At 38.3% G+C, this 21,632-nt stretch overlaps 1 non-coding gene across 1 annotated transcript; it reads left to right on the top strand.

Moving 5' to 3' along the window:
• The first annotated feature begins 2,238 nt into the window (after positions 1-2,238).
• LOC112793397 (small nucleolar RNA R71) lies at positions 2,239-2,342 on the top strand. The gene has a single exon (XR_003198090.1). It is a non-coding gene; the product is annotated as a small nucleolar RNA R71 (small nucleolar RNA).
• The last annotated feature ends 19,290 nt before the right edge of the window (positions 2,343-21,632 follow it).

Below are 21,632 nucleotides of genomic sequence, written 5' to 3'. Positions count from 1 at the left end.
AGACTCAAATGGATATGGTGATGAACAAACTAAACATAAAGATAAAGATAGAGGTACTTATGTAATTCATTGGTAGGAACTTCAGATAAGCGCATGAAGATGCCTTCCCTTCTGTCTCTCTGCTTTCCTACTGTCTTCATCCAATCCTTCTTACTCCTTTCCATGGCAAGCTTATGTAGGGTTTCACCGTTGTCAGTGGCTGCCTCCCATCCTCTCAGTGAAAATGTTCCTATGCTCTGTCACAGCATATGGCTAATCAGCTGTCGGTTCTCGGTCAGGCCGGAATAGAATCCAGCGATTCTTTTGCGTCTGTCACTAACGCCCCGCCTGCTAGGAGTTTGAAGCACGTCACAGTCATTCAATCATTGAATCCTACTCAGAATACCACAGACAAGGTTAGACCTTCCGGATTCTCTTGAATGCCGCCATCAGTTCTAGCCTATACCACGAAGACTCTGATCTCACGGAATGCTTGGCTCGGTTGTCAGGCGAGCACTCGGTTGTCAGGCGATCAACCATGCATCGTGCAATCAGGAATCCAAGAGATATTCACCCAATCGAAGGTAGAACGGAGGTGGTTGTCAGTCACACGTTCATAGGTGAGAATGATGATGAGTGTCACGGATCATCACATTCATCAAGTTGAAGAACAAGTGATATCTTAGAACAAGAACAAGCGAAATTGAATGGAAGAACAATAGTAATTGCATTAATACTCGAGGTACAGCAGAGCTCCACACCTTAATCTATGGTGTGTAGAAGCTCCACCGTTGAAAATACATAAGAACAAGGTCTAGGCATGGCCGTGAGGCCAGCCTCCCAGTGATCTAAGATAGCATAAAAATGAAGATAGCTACCAAAGTCTGCAAATACAATAGTAAAAGGTCCTACTTATAGAGAACTAGTAGCCTAAGGTTTACAGAAATGAGTAAATGACATAAAAATCCACTTCCGGGCCCACTTGGTGTGTGCTTGGGCTGAGCAATGAAGCATTTTCGTGTAGAGACTCTTCTTGGAGTTAAACGCCAGCTTTAGTGCCAGTTTGGGCGTTTAACTCCCATTTTGGTGCCAGTTCCAGCGTTTAACGCTGGGATTTCTGAGGGCGACTTTGAACGCCGGTTTGGGCCATCAAATCTTGGGCAAAGTATGGATTATCATATATTGCTGGAAAGCCCAGGATGTCTACTTTCCAACCCCGTTGAGAGCGCGCCAATTGGGCTTCTGTAGCTCCAGAAAATCCGCTTCGAGTGCAGGGAGGTCAGAATCCAACAGCATCTGCAGTCCTTTTCAGTCTCTGAATCAGATTTTTGCTCAGGTCCCTCAATTTCAGCCAGAAAATACCTGAAATCACAGAAAAACACACAAACTCATAGTAAAGTCCAGAAAAGTGAATTTTAACTAAAAACTAATAAAAATATACTAAAAACTAACTAGATCTTACTAAAAACATACTAAAAACAATGCCAAAAAGCGTACAAATTATCCGCTCATCAACTCTCATTTTGGATTCTCTTATGTATTGCTTGGGAGAGTACTAGGAGGTGTTTTAGTAACTCTTTACTCAGCTGACCCACTTGTGCCTCCAAATTTCTGATGGAGGACCTTGTTTCATTCATGAAACTGAGAGTGGCCTTAGATAGATTACAGACTATGTTTGCTAAGCCAGAGAGGCTCTGCTCAGAATTCTCTGTCTGTTGCTATGAAGATGATGGAAAAGGTTTGCTGTTGCCAAACCTATTTCTCCGACCATTATTGTTGTTGAAGCCTTGTTGAGGCTTCTGTTGATCCTTCCATGAGAAATTTGGATGATTCCTCCATGAAGGATTATAGGTGTTTTCATAGGGTTCTCCCATGTAATTCACTTCTTCCATTGTAGAATTCTCAGGGTCATAAGCTTATCCTTCAGAGGAGGCATCTTTAGCACTAACGGATGCAGCTTGCAATCCAATCAGATTCTGAGAAATCAGATTGACTTGCTGAGTCAATATTTTGTTCTGAGCCAATATGGCATTCAGAGTATCAATGTCAAGAACTCTTCTTTTCTGAGTCGTCCCATTGTTCACAGGATTTCTTTGAGAAGTGTACATGTACTGGTTATTTTCAACCATCTCAATAAGTTCTTGGGCTTCTACAGGTGTTTTTAGATGAAAAAATCCACCAGTAGAATGGTCCAATGACATCTTTGACATTTTAAACAGACCATCATAGAATATACATATGATGCTCCATTCTGGAAACATGTCAGAAGGACACCTTTTGGTTAATTTCTTGTATCTTTCCCAAGCTTCATAGAGGGATTCACCTTCCTTCTGTCTGAAGGTTTGGACGTCCACTCTGAGCTTACTCATCTTTTGAGGTGGAAAGAATTTGGTCAAGAAAGCATTGACCAACTTTTTCCAAGAGTTCAGGCTTTCTTTAGGTTGTGAGTCTAACCATGTTCTAGCTCTATCTCTCACAGCAAAGGGGAAAAGCATAATTTTGTAGACCTCAGGATCAACCCCATTGGTCTTAATAGTATCACAGATCTGCAAGAATTCAATTAAGAACTGATGAGGATCTTATGATGGAAGTCCATGAAACTTACAGTTCTGCTATATTAGAGAAACTAATTGAGGCTTAAGCTCAAAGTTGTTTGCTCCAGTGGCAGGAATTGAGATGCTTCTTCCATAGAAGTTGAAAGTTGGTGCAGCATAGTCACCAAGCATCTTCCTTGCATCTCTAGCATTGTTGTTGGGTTCTACTGCCATGTCTACTTCTTTTTCGAAATTCTCTGTAAGGCCCTCTCCGGAGTGTTGTGCTCTAGCTTCTCTTAGCTTCCTCTTCAGAGTCCTTTCAGGTTCAGGATCAGCTTCAACAAGAATGTTTTTATCCCTGTTTTTGCTCATATTAAAAAGAAGAGAACAAAAGGGAGTAGTAGAATCCTCTCTATCATAGTATAGAGATTCCTTGATGTGTCAGAGGAAAAGAAGAATAGAAGGATGAGGTAGAGGGAGAATAAGAAGAATTCGAACACAGAGAGAGGGTAAGGGTTCGAAATTTTTAGATGAGTAGAAGAGAAATGTTAGCCATTAAATAAAATAAATAGAAAGAGATGAGAGAGAGAGTTTTTCGAAAATTTGAAAAAGAAATAAAATAAAATTAGAATTGAAAACGATTAGTTAATTAAAAAGATTTTGGAAAAATGGTTAGTGATTTTCGAAAATTAGAGGTGAGAGAAGTAGTTTGGTGGTTTTGAAAAAGATAAGAAATAGTAAATTTTGAAAAAGGTTTGAAAATAATTTTGAAAAGATAAGAAGTTAAAAAAGAGATTTTGAAATCAAAATTTAAAAAGATATGATTGAAAAAATTTTGATTTTAAAAAGATATGATTGAAAAGATATGATTGAAAAAGATTTGATTTTAAAAAGATATGATTGAAAAAGATTTTAAAAAGATTTGATTTTTAAAATTGAAGACTTGACTAACAAGAAACTAAAAGATATGATTCTAGAATTTAAAGATTGATCCTTTCTTAATAAGAAAGTAACAAACTTGAAAATTTTGAATCAAAACATTAATTGTTAGTAAGGATTTTTGAAAATATAACATAAAATTAAGAAAAATATTTTTGAAAAATTTAATTTAAAATTTTTTTTTGAAAACATTAAAAAATGAAAAAGATGAACGTTTAAAATATGTTTGATGCAAAAAGTTATGAATTAAAACATGAAAATTTGAAAGAATTTGAATTTGAAACGAAATTACCTCCCCTGTGTCATCCTGGCGTTAAACGCCCATGATGCTATCCATTCTGGCGTTTAACTCCTAGAATGCTACCTCTTTGGGTGTTTAACGCCTAGCCAGATGCCCTGGCTGGCGTTAAATGCCAGAAATCCTTCTTTACTGGGCATTTTTCTAAACTCCCAACTTTTTCTCTGTGATTCCTCTGCTGTATGTTCTGAATCTTCATTTCTCTATATTATTTACTTGAAAAGAGATATTTTTTATTTTTGAATTTTTAATGGAGAGAGGGAAAAACAACAAAATGAAATAAAACATAAAAATGCAAGATCAAAACAAGTAATGCATGCAAGGACACTTTGAATGTCAAGATGAACACCAAGAACACTTTGAAGATCATGCTGAACATCAAGAACATATTTTTGAAAATTTTTAAGGAAAGAAAGACATACAAGACACCAAACTTAGAAATTTTGAATGTTCAGACACTATGATTTTGAAAATACATATGAAAAATGGTGCACGAAATTGCAATCACACTTTTGCAATCCGCACAACTAACCAGCAAGTGCACTAGGACGTCCAAGTAATACCTTACGTGAGTAAGGGTCGAATCCCACGGAGATTGTTGGCTTGAAGCAAGCTGTGGTTATCTTGTTGATCTTAGTCAGGATGCCAATAAGGTTCTTTCGTTTTATTTGTAAAAAGTCAAAGGGCATAAAATAAATACTTATTGTGCAATAATGGAGATTATGTTGGAGTTTTGGAGATACTTTGTCTCTTTATTTCAGTTTTTCTTTGTACTCCTCTTCACACACGCAAGGTTCCTTCCATGGCAAGCTGTATGTAGGGTGTCACCGTTGTCAATGGTTACTTCCTATCCTCTCAGTGAAAATGGTCCAAATGCTCTGTCACAACACGGCTAAACATCTGTTGGTTCTCGATCATGTAGGAATATAATCCATTGATTCTTTTGCATCTGTCACTACGCCTAACAATCGCGAGTTTGAAGCTCGTCACAGCCATTCAATCCTTGAAAATCCTACTCGGAATACCACAGACAAGGTTTAAACTTTCCGGATTCTCATGAATGCCACCATCAATTCTAGCTTATACCACGAAGATTCTGATTAAGGAATCTAAGAGATACTCATTCAATCTAATGTAGAACAGAGGTGGTTGTCAGGCACACGTTCATGGATTGAGGAAGGTGATGAGTGTCACGGATCATCACCTTCTTCATGGTGAAGCGCGAATGAACATCTTAGATAAGAACAAGCGTGTTTGAATGGAAAACAGAGATAATTGCATTAATTCATCGAGACGTTTTCACAAGAAAAAAAAGAAAAAAAACCCCGGCTCGGTTGAATTTCAAGTATTAAATTTCACCAATAAGATGAATGGCCTTACCTTACTGTTTTCTTAAAAAAGAAACAAAATTTTCGTAAATGGTGGATATTTCTAAATAAAAAAAGTATGTCCTAAACTTTAGCTTTTAATCCGCATATTTTTACCCTTCGTAATTCTTCCTGAGCCAGGCTTGTGTAGAATAGCAGAACAAGTAAAGTATTTGTACGTCAAGTCATCATGCCCCTTATGCCCTGGGCAACACACGTGCTACAATGGCCGGGACAAAGGATCGCGATCCCGCGAGGGTGAGCTAACTCCAAAAACCCTGCAGACGCTGAACGCCAGATTGCAACATGGAACTGGCGTTGAATGCCAGTTTACGTCGTCTATCTTCGCACAAAGTATGGACTATTATATATTGATGGAAAGCCCTGAATGTCTATGCAACATGGAACTGGCGTTGAATGCCAGTTTACGTCATCTATCTTCGCACAAAGTATGGACTATTATATATTGATGGAAAGCCCTGAATGTCTACTTTCCAACCCAATTGAGAGTGCACTAATTGGACTCCTGTAGCTCCAAAATATCCATTCCGAGTGCAGGTAGGTCAGAATCCAACAGCATCAACAGTCCTTTTTCAGCCTAAATCAGATTTTTGCTCAGCTCCCTCAATTTAAGCCAGAAAATACCTGAAATCATAGAAAAATACACAAACTCATAGTAAAGTCCAGAAATATGATTTTTTCTTGAAAACTAATAAAATTCTATAAAAAAATAATTAAAAATGCTAAAATCTACATGAAATTACCCCCAAAAAGCGTATAAAATATCCGCTCATCACAACACCAAACTTAAACTGTTGCTTGTCCTCAAGCAACTAGATAAATAAAATAGGATGAAAATAAATTAAGAAGCAATAATATTTCAGAGTTTTAAGTGAAGCTCAGATTCTTATTAGATGAGCGGGGCTGGTAGCTTTTTGGCTTCCGAACAGTTTTGGCATCTCACTTTATCCTTTGAAATTCAGAATGATTTGCATCCATAGGAACTCAGAATTCAGATAGTATTATTGGTTCTCCTAGTGTAGTATGTTGATTCTTCAACACAGTTACTTTTTGAGTCTTGGCCGTGGCCCTAAACACTTTGTTTTCCAGTATTACCACTGGATACATAAATGCCACAGACACATGGTGAACCTTTTCAGATTGTGACTTAGCTTTGCTAAAGTCCCCAATTAGAGGTGTCCAGAGTTCTTAAGCACCCTCTTTTGCCTTGGATCACGACTTTAACCACTCAGTCTCAAGCTTTTCGCTTGGACCTGCATGCCACAAGCACATGGTTAGGGACAGCTTGATTTAGCCGCTTAGGCTAGGATTTACTTCCTTTGGCCCTCCTATCCATTGATGCTCAAAGCCTTGGATCCTTTTCACCCTTTTCTTTTGGTTTTAAGGGCTATTGGCTTTTTTCTTTTTCTTGATCCAATGATTCCTTGTAAAAAAAAATTTTTTCACTGCTTTTTCTTGCTTCAAGAATCAAATTCATGATTTTTTAGATCAGCAATAATATTTTTCGTGTTCCTCGTTCTTTCAAGAGCCAACAATTTTAACATTCATAAAATTCAAGATAAAAAATATGCACTGTTCAAGTATTCATTCAGAAGACAAAAAGTATTGCCACCACATATAATTAATTATAATTTTTCTTATTAAGAACTCGAAAAATATAAATTACCTCTTTATTCTAAAAATCTACTATTTTATTCATGTTTGATGATGATGAGAAAAATAAATTATAATTTAATTGAAAATAAAATCAAAATAGATATACTAATTACCACTACTCCTATATAACTTCTAAGGTAAATTCCTATAATAACAACTATCACAGAGTTAAAGCTAAAATTAGAACTCAACAACCTGTATTTGGGAAGTGGGTGTTCCTCTAGTCTGTGGGGTGCTTGGTCCTTCAAGAATTAATTTCTGACACTTCAGTTCCCTCAAGTCACGCCCTTGCTCCTCTTGTTACCTAAGCAATTTGCAAAGCATGCTATTCTGATTATTCTGTTCTTCCTTTATTTGGTCCATAGCTTCTTGCAACTTGGAAACAGATGCCTCAAGATGCTCCCAGTATTCAAATTGAGGGATTTCTGGGAGGAATTTCTGTGCTCTCCTCTTGATGGGGTCATCCTGCAACTGTTGTTTTTCCATTGATATTTTAGTGATTGGCTGCTCAACTGAGATATACTCAGTTATTCCCATCCTCACTCCAGCATCTTTGCAGAGCATAGAAATTAAGCTTGGATAAGCCAATTTGGTATCTTTGGAGTTCTTGTTTGCTATTTTGTAAAGTTCACATGAGATTAGTTGATGAACTTCTACTTCTCTTCCCAACATGATGCAGTGAATCATCAGTGCTCTTTTAACAGTGACTTCAGAACGGTTGCTAGTGGACAATATAGAACGCCCAATGAAGTCCAGCCAGCATCTGGCGACTGGTTTGAGATCTTCTCTCTTGAGTTGAATTGGGATGCCAGTGGTGCTGGTGGTCCACCTGGCTCCAAGGATGCATATATCCTCTAGAATCTTGTCTAGGCCCTTGTTTGTTCTCATCATTCTCCTATTAAAGGAGTCTGGGTCATCTTTCAGCTGAGGCAGCTTAAAGATCTCCCTGATTTTGTCAGGGTGGATGTGAACAATCTTTCCTCTGACCAAGGTCCGATAGTCATAGAGGGCAGTTTCAGATATTCTTTGCCTGTCTGTTTGCCACAGATTAGCATAGAACTCTTGAACCATATTCCTTCCCACTTTTGTTTCAGGATTAGCTAGGATTTCCCAGTTCCTGTTTCGAATTTGCTCTTGGATCTCCAGATATTCATCTTCTTTCAGATCGAACATGACTTCCGGGATCACTGACCTTAGACCCATTATTTTGTGGTAGTTGTCTGTATGTTCTTTGGTTAAGAACATCCCTTGATTCCAAAGTGGTTTTGGAATATTCTTTTTCTTGCCTCTTGGAGTGGAATGTTTTCCTTTAGGAGCCATGATCTTAGTGAGTATGTTTTTGTGATCACGGATAAACACACCAAACTAAGAGGTTTTCCTGTCCTCAAGCAAAAGAAAAGAAAGGAGAGGGATAGAAAGAGAGCTAATGTCGAATGGTGGATGAGAGGAGGGAGGCCAAATGTGGATTTAAAAGGGATGGGGGGTGGGTTTCGAAAAAAAATTTTTAAAAAGATAAGACAGAAGATATGATTTATGAAAGATAAATATGATAAGAAAAAGATATAATTTAAAAATAAAAAGTTGTGAATGATATTTGAAAAATAAATCTGAATTTTTATTTTGAAAATGATTTTAGAAGATAATTGAGTTTTGAAAAATTTTGAGAAAAGAGTTGGATTGGATTGGATAAAATTTGTGTTTATGAACTAAGATACATTTGATATTTTTGAAAAAGGGATTTTAGAAATTAGGGTTTTTAGAAATTAGGATTAAAATTTTTGGAATTGAAGGATGAGAATTTGGAATGTGCTTATGCAAGAAATCATGAATTGAAACACAAAAAAAATTAAAAATTTGTGAAGGAAAAACGAATTTACCTCCTCCCTACCATCCTGGCATTAAACGCCCAAACACTGCATGTTTTGGGCATTTAACGCCCAAACGCTGCTTCTCCTGGGCGTTCAACGCCCTGCTGTTGCTTCTTTCTGGCGTTGAACGCCAGGAACTCCTTCGTCACTGGGCGTTTTTCTGAACGCCCAGGACGCTGTAAATCTGGCGTTGAACGCCCAGAAGGTGCTTCCTTCTGGCATTCAACGCCCAGAAGGTGCTTCTTTTGGGCGTTTAATGCTCAAAACAGCTTTTACTGGCGTTTTCGCACCAGTGAGCTTCCATTTGCTGTTTTTATCCTTTGAATCCTTCTATAACTCTGTGAACTCAAGCAATTGCTATTTTACCTTGAAGATACTTGACATATACCTGTAAAAATCAATTAATTAACAAATAAACTTTGTAAATGGCTGGGTTGCCTCCCAGTAAGCGCTTCTTTATTGTCTTTAGCTGGACTATTACTGAGCTTTAATCAAGTCTCAGTTTTGAGCATTCTTGCTCAAAATTGCTTTCGAGATAATGTTTAACTCTCTGTCCATTAACAATGAACTTTTTTTTAGACTCATTATCCTGAAGCTCTACGTATCCATATGGTGACACACTTGTAATCACATATGGTCCTCTCCACCGGGATTTCAATTTCCCAGGAAATAATCTGAGCCTAGAATTAAATAGCAGAACTTTCTACCCTGGCTCAAAAACTCTGGATGACAGTTTCTTATCATTCCATCTTTTTGCTTTCTATTTGTAAATTTTTGCATTCTCGAAAGCATTGAGTCTAAATTCCTCTAGCTCATTTAACTGAAGCAATCATTTTTCTCCAGCTAACTTGGCATCAAGGTTTAGGAATCTGGCAGTTCAGTAGGCCTTATGTTCCAGTTCCACTGGCAAGTGACATGCCTTTCCATACACAAACTGGTATGGAGAGGTCCCTATAAGGGTCTTGAATGCTGTTCTGTATGCCCACAGAGCATCATCCAAGCTTCTTGCCTAATCCCTTCTACGGTTAATCAGAGTTCGTTCCAGGATTCTTTTAAGTTTTCTGTTAGAAACTTCAGCTTGCCCATTTGTCTGTGGATGATATGGAGTGGCTACCCTATGGCTAACTCCATAACGAACTAAAGCAGAGTAAAGCTGTTTATTGCAGAAATGAGTGCCCCCATCACTGATTAATACTCTAGGGGTACCAAATCTGCTGAAGATGTGTTTCTGGAGGAATTTTAGCACTGTCTTAGTGTCATTAGTGGGTGTTGCAATAGCTTCCATCCATTTGTTTACATAATCCACTGCCACCAGAATGTAAGTGTTTGAGTATGATGGTGGGAAAGGCCCCATGAAGTCAATACCCCATACATCAAACAACTCAATCTCCAAGATCCCTTGTTTAGGCATGGCATAACTGTGAGGTACATTGCCAGATCTTTGGCAACTGTTACAGTTAAGTACAAATACTCGGGAGTCTTTATAGAGAGTAAGCCAGTAGAAGCCACATTGGAGGACTCTTGTGGCTGTTCGCTCACTTCCAAAATGTCTTCCATACTGTGATCCATGGCAATGCCAGAGGATCTTTTGTGCTTCTTCTTTAGGCACACATCTACGGATTACTCCGTCTGCACATCTCTTGAAGAGATATGGTTCATCCCAAAGGTAGTACTTTGCATCCGTGATCAACTTTTTTGATTGCTGCCTACTGTACTCTTTAGGTATGAATCTCACTGCCTTGTAGTTTGCAATGTCTACAAACCATGGCACTTCCTGGATGGCAAAGAGTTGCTCATCCGGAAAGTTTTCAGAGATCTCAGTAAGAGGGAGGGACGCCCCTTCTATTGGTTATATTCGGGACAGATGATCTGCTACTTGATTCTCTGTCCCTTTTCTGTCTCTTATTTCTATATCAAACTCTTGCAGAAGCAACACCCATCTTATGAGTCTGGGTTTTGAATCTTGCTTTGTGAGTAGATATTTAAGAGCAGCATGGTCAGTGTACACAATCACTTTTGATCCCACTAAATAGGATCTGAACTAGTCAATGGCGTAAACCACTGCAAGTATCTCTTTATCTGTGGTTGTGTAGTTCTTCTGTGCATCATTTAAAACACGACTGGCATAGTAAATGACGTGCAGAAGCTTGTCATGCTTCTATCCCAACACTGCACCAATGGCATGGTCACTGGCATCACACATCAGTTCAAATGGTAATGTCCAGTTTGGTGCAGAGATGATTGGTGCTGTGACCAATTTAGCTTTCAAAGTCTCAAATGCCTACAGACACTCCTTATCAAAGATAAATGGCATGTCAGCAGCTAGCAGATTACTTAGAGGTTTGGCAATTTTTGAGAAATCCTTTATAAACCTCCTATAAAATCCTGCATGCCCCAGAAAGCTTCTGATTGCCTTAACATTGGCAGGTGGTGGTAATTTTTCAATTACCTCTACCTTAGCTTGATCCACCTCTGTTCCCTTGTTTGAAATTTTGTGCCCAAGGACAATTCCTTCAGTCACCATAAAGTGACATTTCTCCCAGTTTAAAACCAGGTTAGTCTCTTGGCACCTCTTTAGAACAAGTGCTAGATGGTCAAGACAGGAGTTGAATGAGTCTCCAAATACTGAAAAGTCATCCATGAAGACTTCTAGAAAATTTTCCACCATATCAGAGAAAATTGAGAGCATGCACCTTTGAAAGGTTGCAGGTGCATTGCACAGACCAAATGGCATCCTTCTGTATGCAAATACTCCAGATGGACATGTGAATGTTGTTTTCTCTTGATCTTGGGGATCTACTGCAATTTGATTATAACCTGAATATCCATCCAGGAAGTAGTAGTATTCATGACCTGCTAGTCTTTCTAGCATTTGGTCTATGAATGGTAAAGGAAAATGATCCTTTCTGGTAGCTGTATTGAGCCTTCTATAATCAATACACATACGCCACCCTGTAACTGTCCTTGTGGGAACCAGTTCATTTTTTTTCATTATGGACCACTGTCATGCCACCCTTCTTAGGGACGACTTGGACAGGGCTTACCCAGGGGCTATCAGAAATAGGATAAATAATTCCAGCCTCTAGTAATTTAGTAACCTCCTTCTGCACCACCTCCTTCATGGCTGGATTTAGCCGCCTTTATGGTTGAACCACTAGCTTGGCGTCACCCTCCAATAGGATCTTGTGCATGCATCTAGCTAGGCTAATGCCCTTAAGATCTCTGATGGAACACCCAAGAGCTGTCTTGTGTGTCCTTAGCACTTGAATTAGTGCTTCCTCTTCCTGTGGCTCTAAGGTAGAGCTTATGATCACAGGGAAGGTATCACCTTCTCCCAAAAATACATATTTCAGGGATGGTGGTAATGGTTTGAGCTTGGGTTTAGGATGTTTCTCCTTTTCCTGAGGTATTTTCAGAGGTTCTATTATCCTCTCTGATTCCTCCAAATTAGGCTGAACATCTTTAAAAATGTCCTCTAGCTCTGATTCGAGACTCTCAGTCATATTGACCTCTTTTACCAGAGAGTCAATAATATCAATGCTCATGCAGTCATTTAGGGTGTCTGGATGCTGCATAGCTTTGACAACATTTAACTTGAACTCATCCTCATTGACTCTTAGGATTACTTCCCCTTTTTGGACGTCAATAAGGGTTCGGCCAGTTGCAAGGAAAGGTCTTCCTAGAATGAGAGTTGCACTCTTGTGATCCTCCATTTCCAGCACCACAAAGTCAATAGGAAAGGCGAATGGCCCAACCTTGACAATCATATCTTCAATCACGCCTGATGGGTATTTAATGGAGCCATCACCAAGTTAGAGACATATCCGGGTTGGTTTGACTTCTTCAGTCAACCCAAGCTTTTTGATAGTAGATGCAAGTATTAGGTTGATACTTGCCCCAAGATCACATAGAGCTTGCTTGGTACAAGTACCCTCTAATGTGCATGGTATCATAAAGCTTCCGGGATCTTTAAGCTTCTCAGGTAAGCTTTTCAAAATGACTGCACTGCATTCTTCAGTGAGGTAAACTTTTTCAGTTTCCCTCCAATCCTTCTTATTACTTAAGATCTCTTTCATGAACTTAGCATAAGAGGGTATTTGCTCAAGTGCCTTGATGACATGTCATCATGTCATGTTTTTCTATGCTTTTTCTTTGTTTTTTAATAGGTTTTATGCACTTTCTTGAGTTATAAGTAAGCCATTTGGGTAGAATTTCATGTTTCCTTTGATTCAATCAATCATGGATAAATTGATGCATTTTCATGAGATTTTGTGCTATAATTGTCATATATTATTAAAGAGAAGCAATCTCATGATTTTGAGCATAGCTTTCATGCTTTTGATTGATTGATGATAGGTGAAAAAAGCTTTGAAGAAGGTGGCAAGGGCAAAAAGGAGGATTCACGTTTGAGCTAAAGCTTGCCTCAAAGTTAAGCTCAAACGTGAGGAGAAGCATCATTTCACCCAGGGAGGCCAAAAGCTTGCGCCAACGTTTGCCTCAAGCTTTGGGTCAAATGTTAGCTTGCAAAATTTCATCCTGGAGGCCAAAAGCTTGCGCCAACGTTTGCCTCAAGCTTTAGGTCAAACGTTGGCCACAAGCAGCAAGTGAAATTTCATCCTGAAGTAAGCAAAAGCTTGCGCCAACGTTTGCCTCAAGCTTGAGGTCAAACATTGGCGCCATATTAGCAAGGAAGAGCACTTTGTTTGAAGCCTTGGATAAGCCAATGTTTGCTCCAACATTTTCCTCAAACGTTGGGCCAAACGTTGGCCAGAAGAGATGCAATGAAGGAGCCACGTTTGAGCTCACGTTTGACCTCAAACGTTGAGCCAAACGTGGATGGCAGCACCAAGGAGCAATCTGCTAAAAAAGCTTGAGTCAAAGCTTGCCTCAAACTTTGACTCAAGCTTAAATGGTTCATGGCCCGGTTCACAAGTGGGTTTCTTTCCAACACTAGAAGCAATCAACAGAGGCTTTTGTCAACCCAATTCCATCAAGAGCAAGGGCCCAATTCAAGGCTTGAAGATCATTTGAAGAGAGTGTATAAATAGCTTAAAATTTAAGTTTTTCGGGGACTTGCTCCATTAGGGAGTAGTAGTAGTAGATAGCTCTCTCTTTTAGTTTTCCCTTTTGATTTTGAATTGTAGATTGAGAATTGAAGGAATTCTGTTTCAATTTTGATCTACAATTTCTCTTGTTATTCTTCGACAAAATTTCAGTGCATTGTGACTTGGATCGAGAGTTTTCATTCATTGCTTTCATCTTTAATTTCCTCTGCAAATTGTTCTCTGTTGGATCAAGGAAGGGCTTGAGATCTAGACTTGGTATTCTAGTCTCATTGAGCCCCTGAGATCTTCAATTTCTCTTTCGGATTTCACAATTGAGTTGAATTTATTTGCTGTTTGATTCTTCAAGTGATTTTTCTTTTCTGCTTAAGATTTGCTGCAACCCATTTCATATTCTGGATCTCTGATTGTTTGCACTTTGAATTCTCTTGTTTAACTTTGAATCCCAGCACCCAATTTCCTTTATTCATCCTGCAATTTACATTTCTAGTTACTTGATCTATTACTCTCTTTAATTCCCCTGCTCCCACTTCCCTTTACGTTAAATGCAATTTACCTTCCTTGTCATTTAAGATTCTGCCAATTTACATTCCTTGCTCTTTAAGTTTCTTGTCATTTACTTTCTGCAACTTTAAATTTCTTGTCATTTACATTCTGTTGGTTACTCTTCACACAATCTATCAATGTTAGCTTGACTAAACTAATCACCCACTAAAGTTGCTTGATCCATCAATCCCTGTGGAATCGACCTCACTCTAAGTGAGTTATTACTACTTGATGCGACCCGGTATACTTGCCGGTGAGTTTGTGTGTTTGGAAATTCGTTTTTCCATAAAAACACACATCATCCCTCTGCAAACGGAATCTTTATTTCAAGAGTCCTGAGATAGTCTGCAAAGCGGGCAAATTGCTTATCCTATTCCGCTTGGCGGAGTTTCTGAGGATAAGGCATTTTAGCTTTGTATTCCTCAACCTTAGTTGCTACATGTTTATTGCCTACAGATGTGGGTTGGGACACCTTTTTAGAAGGGTTATTATCAGCACTTGTATGTGTCTGATCCCCCACTGGCATTGGAATGCCAGGGGTGGAAGCTGGAGTGGCGTTAGATGCCAACTCCTTACCTGTTTCTGGTGTTTGAACGCCAGAACTGTGCTTCCTTTGGGCGTTCAATGCCAGCTTCCTACCCATTTTCTGGTGTTTGAGCGCCAGAATTATTGGGTAGTTTGCTCATTTCTTGGCTTCCTGCTATCTTGAAGTGTGGTATTTAATGTTTTCCCACTTCTTAATTGAACTGCTTGGCATTCTTCTGTTATTTGTTTTGATAGTTGTTGTTCTGTTTGCTTCAACTGTACTTCCATATTCATATTAGCCATTCTTGTTTCTTGTAATATCTCCTTGAATTCGGCTAACTATTTTGTTAGAAAGTCTAATTGATGATTGAATTCAGTAGCTTGATCTGCAGGACTGAGTTTAGCAGTTACTATTTTAGCCTCTTCTTTCATGGAAGATTCACTGCTTATGTACAGATGCTAATTTCTGGCAATTGTATCAATGAGCTCTTGAGCTTCTTCTATTGTCTTTCTCATGTGTATAGATCCACCAACTGAGTGGTCTAGAGAAATCTGAGCTCTTTCTGTAAGCCCATAGTAGAAGATGTCTAACTGCACCCACTCTGAAAATATTTCAGAGGGGCATTTTCTTAGCATCTCTCTGTATCTCTCCCAAGCATCATAAAGAGATTCATTATCTCCTTGTCTGAAGAATTGGATGTTCAGCCTTAGCTGTGTCATCCGTTTTGGAGGAAAATAGTGATTCAGGAATTTTTCTGACAGCTGTTTTCATGTCTTTATGCTGTCCTTAGGTTGGTTATTTAACCACCTCTTAGCTTGGTCTTTTACAGCAAATGGAAACAGTAACAATCTGTAGACATCCTGATCTACTTCCTTATCATATACTGTCAGCAATTTGAAAAAACTGTGCCAGAAACTCTGTAGGTTCTTCTTGTGGAAGACCGAAATACTGACAACTTTGCTGCACCATGATAATGAGCTTAGGATTCAACTCAAAATTACTAACTACAATGGAGGGTATACATATACTACTCCCATATGAAGCAGTAGTGGGGTTAGCATATGACCCCAGAGTCTTTCTGGACTGTTCATTTCCACTTAGGTCCATGATGGAGAAATGGAGATGACTTGGATTTATTTTATTTAATTTATTATAAAAAAAAATTATTTTCGAAAGAATAAAATAAAATAAAATAAAAACCGAAATAAAAATAAAATAAAATAAATAAAAAAAGAAAAATAAAAATTAAAAATAATAAAAATTAGAAAATATTTTATGAAGATTTTCGAAAAAGTGAGGAGAGAGAAAGTGGTTAGGATATTTTCGAAAAAGAAAAAAAAATATATATATATATATATATATATTTTAAAATCTTAAAAGGATAAGATTTGAAAAATTTTGAAATTGAAATCTGAAAAAAAAATTTCGAAAAAGTAGCTTAAAAATAGTTAGAAAAGAAATTTTTTTTTTGAATTTTAAATTTTATGATGAAAGAGAAAAACACACAAAAGGCACAAGACTTAAAATTTTTAGATCTAATGCTCCTTGTTTTCGAAAATTTTGGAGGGAAAATACCAAGGAACACCAAACTTAAAATTTTAAGATCAAACACAAAGAAGACTCAAGAACACTTTGAAGATTCACAAGAACAACAAGAACAAAAGAAAGAACACCAAACTTAAAATTTTTAGAAAACTTCAATAAAATTTTCGAAAATTATAAAAAGATTAACAATAAACACCCCGAACTTAAAGTTTGGCACAAGATTCAATCAAAGAAAAATTATTTTTGAAAAAGATTTTAAAAAAAAGATACCCAATTACCAAGAACATAAACCAATGCTCTAGCCAATTGAGCTGTAAATGTAACACTTGTTTTGAAGAGGAATATTTTTTTTTGGAAGACTAATGCTTTGGAAAAGCACAAGAAAAACAAGAAAAGACACAGAACAAGAAAAACTAAAGATCAAACAAGAACAACTTGAAGATCAAGGAAGAATGAAGAACACAAATTCGAAAAATAAAAAGGAAAATATAAAATATGCAATTGGCACCAAACTTAGAACAAAACACTAAACTCACGAAAAAAAATTGAAAATTGAGAAAGAAAAATAATAATTTTGAAAATTTTTGAAAAGAAATTAAAGGACTATGATTTAATGACTCTATAGCAACAATACTCTATTCCTAATCTAAGCAACAAAATAAACCTTTAGTTGTTCAAACTCAAACAATCTCCGGCAACGGCGCCAAAAACTTGGTGCACGAAATTGCAATCACACTTTTGCAATCCGCAGAACTAACCAGCAAGTGCACTGGGTCGTCTAAGTAATACCTTACGTGAGTAAGGGTCGAATCCCACGGATATTGTTGGCTTGAAGCAAGCTGTGGTTATCTTGTTGATCTTAGTCAAGATGCCAATAGGGTTCTTTCGTTTTATTTGTAAAAAGTCAAAGGGCATAAAATAAATACTTATTGTGCAATAATGGAGAATATGTTGGAGTTTTGGAGATGCTTTGTCTCTTTATTTCAGTTTTTCTCTTGTACTCTTCACACACGCAAGGTTCCTTCCATGGCAAGCTGTATGTAGGGTGTCACCGTTGTCAATGGCTACTTCCCATTCTCTCAGTGAAAATGGTCCAAATGCTCTGTCACAGCACGACTAATCGTCTGTTGGTTCTCGATCATGTTGGAATAGAATCCATTGATTCTTTTGCGTCTGTCACTACGCCCAACAATCGCGAGTTTGAAGCTCGTCACAACCATTCAATCCTTGAATCCTACTCGGAATATCACATACAAGGTTTAGACTTTCCGGATTCTCATGAATGCCGCCATCAATTCTAGCTTATACCATGAAGATTCTGATTAAGGAATCTAAGAGATACTCATTCAATCTAATGTAGAACGGAGGTGGTTGTCAGGCACACGTTCATGGATTGAGGAAGGTGATGAGTTTCACGGATCATCACCTTCTTCATGGTGAAGCGCGAATGAACATCTTAGATAAGAACAAGCGTGTTTGAATGGAAAACAGAGATAATTGCATTAATTCATCGAGATGCTGCAGAGCTCCTCACCCCCAACAATGGAGTTTAGAGACTCATTCCATCAAAGAGTATAAAATTCAGATCTAAAAAATGTCATGAGATACAAAATAAGTCTCTAAAAGTTGTTTAAATACTAAACTAGTAACCTAGGTTTACAGAAAATGAGTAAACTAAGATGGATAGTGCAGAAATCCACTTTTGGGGCCCACTTGGTGTGTGCTGGGGATGAGACTTAAGCTTCTCACGTGCTTGGACTGTTTCTGGAGTTGAATGCCAAGTTGTAACGTGTTTTTGGCGTTCAACTCTGGTTCGTGACGTGTTTCTGGCGCTGAACGCCAGATTGCAACATGGAACTGGCGTTGAATGCCAGTTTACATCGTCTATCTTCACACAAAGTATGGACTATTATATATTGATGGAAAGCCCTGGATGTCTACTATCCAACCCAATTGAGAGTGCGCCAATTGGACTCTTGTAGCTCCAAAAAATCTATTCCGAGTGCAGGGAGGTCAGAATCCAACAGCATCAGCAGTCCTTTTTCAGCCTAAATCAGATTTTTGCTCAGCTCCCTCAATTTAAGACAGAAAATATCTGAAATCACAGAAAAATATACAAACTCATAGAAAAGTCCAGAAATATGATTTTTGCTTGAAAACTAATAAAATTCTATAAAAAAATAATTAAAACATGCTAAAATCTACATGAAATTACCCCCAAAAAGTGTATAAAATATCCGCTCATCAAAAAACAACATAAAACACAAAACAGGAAAATCATGAGATCGAACAAAGGAAATCATCAAGAACAACTTGAAGATCACATAAGAACATAATGCATCAATTATTATTTTTTTGTTTTTTGTTATTTTTTTAAATAAAAATAAAAATTACCCAATCTAAGCAACAAGATAAACCGTCAGTTGTCCAAATTCAAACAATCCCCGGCAACAGTGCCAAAAACGTGGTATGCGAAATTGTGATTCACACTTTTCACAACTCCGCATAGTTGACTAGCAAGTGCACTGGGTCGTCCAAGTAATACCTTACGTGAGTAAGGGTCGATCCCACAGAGATTGTCGGCTTAAAGCAAGCTATGGCCATCTTGTAAATCTCAGTCAGGAGGATTCAAATGGATATGAGGTTTGACAGTAAAAAGAACAATAAATCATAAAATAAAATAAAATCACTTATGTAGTTCCTTGATGAGAATTTCAGATAAGCGTTTGGAGATGCTTTGTTGCCTCTGAACCTCTGCTTTCTTACTATCCTCATCCAATCATGCGTACTCCATTCCATGGCAAGCTGTATGTTGATGAATCACTGTTGTCAATGGCTACCATCCGTCCTCTCAGTGAAAACATGTCCTCTACGATTTCCCGCATGGCTAATCAGCTGTCGATTCTCGATCATGTCGAAATAGAATACATTTATTCTTGTGCACACTGTCATTGCGCCCAACAGTCACGACTTTGAAGCTCGTCACAGTCATCCCATCTCAGATCCTACTCGGAATACCACAGATAAGGTTTAGACTTTCTGGATCTCAAGAATGCTGTTAATTGGTTTAGCATATACCACGAAGGTTCTAACATCACGGATTCGAATGCTCTGTTGTCAGGAGAGGTGATTCAGATTCGTGGGTCAGAGACCAAAGAGAATATACTCCAACTATCGTTGAATGACTACGTTGAACATCATGTAGACCGCATTGTGGTTGTCAAGCACGCGGATCTTGGATAAGTGAGTAACGAAGATTGAGTGATTGTCATGGGTCACCCCTTCATTCTGACTTAATTGAATTAAGTACAAGAGTATATCTTGGAGGAGAAGTAGGCGTGAATTGAATAGAAAAACAATAATACTTGCATTAATACTCGAGAAACAGCAAAGCTCCTCACCTTAATCTATGAGGTGTAGAAACTCCACCATTGAAAATACATAAGAACAAAAGGTCTAGGCATGGCCGAATGGCCAGCCTCCAAAAAGGGTTCGAAGAACTCCCAAAAGGTCAAAGACTCCAAATACAATAGTAAAAAGTGCTATTTATACTAAACTAGTAAACTAAGTTTACAAAAAATGAGTAGATAGTGTGGAAATCCACTTTCGGGGCCCACTTTGTGTGTTTTTAGGCTGAGCCTTGAAGCTTTCATGTGCATAGGCCATCCTTGGAGTTAAACGCCAGCTTTGGTGCCAGTTTTGGCGTTTTACTCCAGAAAAGGGTCTCTGGTGGGCGTTTGGATGCCAGTTTGGGCCATCAAATCTCGGACAAAGTATGAACAATTATACATTGCTGGAAAGCCCAAGACATCTACTTTCCAACGCAATTAAGGAGGGGCCAATTAAGCTTCTGTAGCTCCATAAAATCCACTTCGAGTGCAGGGAGGTCAAAATCTAACAGCATCTGCAGTCCTTTCTCAGCATCTGAATCAGATTTTTGCTCAGGTCCCTCAATTTCAGCCATAAAATACCTTAAATCACAGAAAAAAACACAAACTCATAGTAAAGTCCAAAAATGTGAATTTTGTATAAAAACTAATAAAAATATACTAAAAAGTAACTAAAACATACTAAAAACTACCTAAAAACAATGCCAAAAAGTGTATAAATTATCCGCTCATCACACGCCCATTAAAATTCTCCATGGGCTCTCTCTGGGAAGTATAGTTAGGGCGCCACGCCCAACTCTGGCGTGCCACGCCCATAAAAATCCTTCAATTTTTGTTTCTGGAGATAATAGCTGGCGTGGCACGCCCAATAACTGGCATGCCACGCCCAGTCAAAGATAGTGGCGTTTGCATGAAGTGGCACGCCCAGCACACACGCCCAGCTCCTTTTCTTGCTTTCTTTCTCTTTTGTTGCACTTTTCACCTGAAATCCAAGCAAGACTCATTTCAAAGCAATGTCCCATAAATTCATCATATAGTTCTTGTAAATGCATCTAATGAATGAGAATTCACCAATTCTATGGTCCTTTTATATGAGAGAAAGAGGTAGATGATGCAAGTCAACACCTGACTTCTTTATTATCTTATAAAATGCCCACAACACCTCCATCATTGTTGCATGTCCAGCTACTATTGCTGTTAGTTTCTTCATTTGTTGTGCTTGAGACTCCATAATGGACCGAGTGACCCAAGCATTCTCAAGTAGATGCTGCAAGGAATATGGTGCACGAACTGACTCCGCACGTTTCACACAGATAGACCAGCAAGTATACCGGGTCGTCCAAGTAATACCTCAGGTGAGTGAGGGTCGATCCCACGAGGATTGTTGGTTTGAGCAAGCAATGGTTACCTTGCAGATCTTAGTTAGGCGGATAAAAAATATAGTTATCACAAGAAAATGAATAAAACAGATAAATAAATAAAATGTTACTAGCTAGGTGTGAAATCAATAGTATGAGGACGATTGAGGCTTGGGAGATGCTTTGTCTTTCCGGATTTACTTTTATTACTGTCTACTTCAATAACCTTCTGATTCCTTCAATGGCAGCCGTAAGTGATTAACTCATGTCCTCTCATCAAGTTAACCTCCTCCACTTCATCAAGCCACCTCTAGGTTTCTCACTGTAGTAGAAGATAAAGTTTTAAGCAATCCACTCCCCTTCATGATCCTACTCAAGGTGCCAGCAACAAGGCAGGTCTTTCGGATTAAGGAACGCTGCTTCTCAAACTCTAGCCTTAGTGCCATAGGGACCTCACTTACCCACGGTCAACGGGATTTCATATCATGTATCCAAAGTTGCCCAGGTACTCTATTGGAATCCGTAATGCAACCTCTAGCTTTG

The sequence above is a fragment of the Arachis hypogaea genome, chromosome 3, assembly GCF_003086295.3.
Source record: "Arachis hypogaea cultivar Tifrunner chromosome 3, arahy.Tifrunner.gnm2.J5K5, whole genome shotgun sequence".
Lineage (NCBI taxonomy): Eukaryota > Viridiplantae > Streptophyta > Magnoliopsida > Fabales > Fabaceae > Arachis > Arachis hypogaea.
The sequence above is the reverse complement of the archived record's forward strand: the minus strand, read 5'-3'. Positions and strand labels throughout refer to the sequence as shown.